The sequence below is a fragment of the Pinus tabuliformis genome, chromosome 7 (assembly GCF_031772625.1).
Source record: "Pinus tabuliformis cultivar Carrire ecotype Pingquan chromosome 7, CPIR1, whole genome shotgun sequence".
NCBI lineage: Eukaryota > Viridiplantae > Streptophyta > Pinopsida > Pinales > Pinaceae > Pinus > Pinus tabuliformis.
The window spans coordinates 1,935,485,827-1,935,488,995 of record NC_142293.1 but is presented as its reverse complement, the minus strand read 5'-3'; positions in this window follow the sequence as shown (position 1 = coordinate 1,935,488,995).

Genomic DNA, 3,169 nt, shown 5'->3' with positions numbered 1-3,169 from the left:
CTTCATAAAAGCACTGTGTTAAGTGTTCATTTTGATGGTTTTCTGTACATTTGATTGCTACTGTTCAACACTTGTTTTTCATGCTATTTTTCTCATGAATTTAACATTCAACTTGATAACTTTACATGTTATCATTCACATACACTATAAGGAAACCTATGCACATGAAGCAAAAGATAAACATTTTTTTTTAAATCTGAAGTTGAAATTAGCACAACAAAACTAACATTCAACAATAGATCAAGTTGGTATCAGAGCAAAGGTTATTTTCTTGATTGTTTGAGTTTTGTGCAAGTAGGGTTTTAATGGTTGCAAATTTGTGATGCTTACAAGAAATTGTTGGTTGCAACTCCTGAGGTAATGCCCAGAAGAAGGAGAGACACAAGGCCACAATCTCTAGCCAAAGTTTCAATCATAGGTGCATGTGAAGCACCTCAAGTTTTACCTTCTGTTAGAGTCGGTCTTGTAGCCCTCCATCAGCGATCAAAACTCTTTGCATTTGCATAAGTAGGTGTCTCATCAGTGTCAATTTTTGCATTCCATTAGGCATGCCATAACCCTGATGGAGGAACTAGTGTCTTTGTCCCCCTCTTGGCATTGCTGGATCAAAGTCATTTCAGTCCTTAAATCTCTTTCAAGATTGTCTTGTCTTGTCTTCAAGTCAGATTCCTAGGTCTATGGTTTTGGTCAAGTCGGTTTACAAGGTCATGTCTCTGAAGATAAATAAATGCCCAGCAAGCCAGAGGGATGGTTTTGATGGTGTTTCTTCGCAAATTTCTATTTTGTACAGTTAATCTTCACCTTGGATTTAAAAACTCTGTTTTTAAAGCCAAGGTCATTTTTAAATAATTTTGTAAAAAAATGTAAAAATTCAAAAGTTTTCAAAGGACAGCATGTAACCCTGGCTCCCTTGCCAAGATCCCTCAGATGTTATCCCTGCAAAAAGAATTGAGCAAAAGCATTAAATCAGTCAATTTCAGGACAAAGGAAACCAAGAAAAGTCAGTTTTATAAAGTGTCAAAGCAAAACATTATAAAGTGGGTTTGGGCATGAAATTTATTCAAATGAAAGCTATAAAGGCCCAATCTCCCTCCATTTACCCTCATTATGCATTCAAGTCACTTGCAAGAGAGTTTGGGCGAGTGATTGAGTGAAAGTTGAGCGAATTCGGGAGTTTGACAGGCGCGCGACCCGTCAGAGGCACGCGACCCGTCCAGCGCGTTCCCACAGTTCATTTTTTCAACGGGCGCGACCCGTCAGAGGCGCGCGACCCGTTGGGTGAGGCGCGCGACCCGTTAGTGCCCTCCCTTTGAAATCCCCTGCAAATTCACCCAAGGAGCTATCAAATCACCGATTTGCTTAAGGTAGGCCCTCCAAACTCAAAATTGGTTGCTTGTTATGTTTGAAGGACATCATGAATGTGTTTCTAAAGATCAAATTGTGCAAGAGAAAAAGCTCCATATGGCTGTATATTAAATTTGTAAAAATTTGCTAGGGTTTTATGCTGTTTCAATGGTTTTTCCCTTGTAAACATATTTTCCCCATTTCCCATGTCATTTTCCTTATCTTTCTATATAAATTTCCCTTTTAAATTTGTAAAGAAAAATCCAAACCCTACCCCTTTTCCCTAACAAGTAAAAATTAAGCCCTCACCCTTCTTCTCATTATACCCATGTAGAAAAATGTATATATGATGCATATGCAATGATTGTGCAATGTTTTTTCCCTAAATTCCCTGTTTTATGTATTTGTTCCCTTTTTCCCTTTAAAATTATCCCTCCCCTAACATTCCCCTCATGCTCCTTGTCCCCTTGAAACAGCATATAGATCAGCATTTTGCAAGGCAGAAACAGCAGCACATTTTGTCCACTTTGCTCCTTAAATAATGTCAGAAACCGAAACCTATGAGCAAAGTGATGACCATTCATCATCTTCAGAGATTGAGATATAGAGGAGGCCTCATAAGGGTGGAAAGGGTGGTCATCATAGGCGAGAGGAGCCCACCTCTTTAGCAGATTTACAGGCTTGTCCTATGGCAGTCACATGTTTCCAGTATATGTCTTGCTATGAGTTTTGTGAGAGGATCTCTCGGATTCAGCACCACAGAGAGTTGGCTCGCCTATTTGTTTTACACTTGCATGATGGACATGTCAAGCTTGCCGGGGTGGACTTTACATTGACACCCGAGGTGATCTCACAGGCTACAGAGATACCTAATGTCAGGGAGGTGTGGAATAAACACAAGGTGTTGGACAGTGTTCACTTTGAGCCTTTTGTTAGACCAGCATCCATGAGACACTTGACAGGTGTGTTTCCCTTCAGATTTCTCAGGAGTGAGTATGCTCCCATGATGAGGCTCATCATGCTCTATTTTACCTGTGAGGGCAGATTTTCACAGATATATTCGTACCATATTCGCCTATTGATGCACTTCACACGGGTACGGATGATGAACATCCCTATTTTCTTCTATCAAAACATTCAGAGGATGGTGTCCATGATGCAGAGGAGGAGTCCGGCACAGCAGTATAGGAGCCTGTACCATTATGGTTTGATTCAGCTTGTAGTACTACATCAGTTGGCTCAGCAGGGCATCCCATGGGAGGAGTTCATCTCTCGTGAGCTTTTCACAGCACCAACCTCGCCACATCCTGAGGTTGTTCACGAGGAGGGAGGACCATCACAGCAGCATGACATCCTCATCACTAGACATGTCAGCTCCTCACCTTTGGTTACCTATCAGAAAGGCCCGAGGGCCTTATTTGCAGCAGCTCGGCGAGTACTTTCTCCACAGCAGGTGGAAGGGGTCTCGCCTTCATCATCAGATCAGCGAGTGTTATCTCCACACCAGGTGGAAGGGGCCTCACTTTCTTCAACGGCACAGACAGCACAGAGGGGCAAGCAGCCCATGATTGATGAGGGGCCATCAGGAGTTCCAGATATACAGCTCGTTGATATTGAGGCCAGTTCTCCGAGCCAAGAGGCAAAGGAGATCATTCAGCACCTTAGAGCTGAAAATGAGGTATTACAGAAGAGACTAGAAGGGGCACAATGGACAATCTCATACCTGGAGCAGCGCAACAAACAGTTGGAGGATGAGAAAACTCTTGATGAGTTGTGGAGCATTCGTAGTGACCGAATCTTGAACCGAAGAAGGCCCGGTGATCTA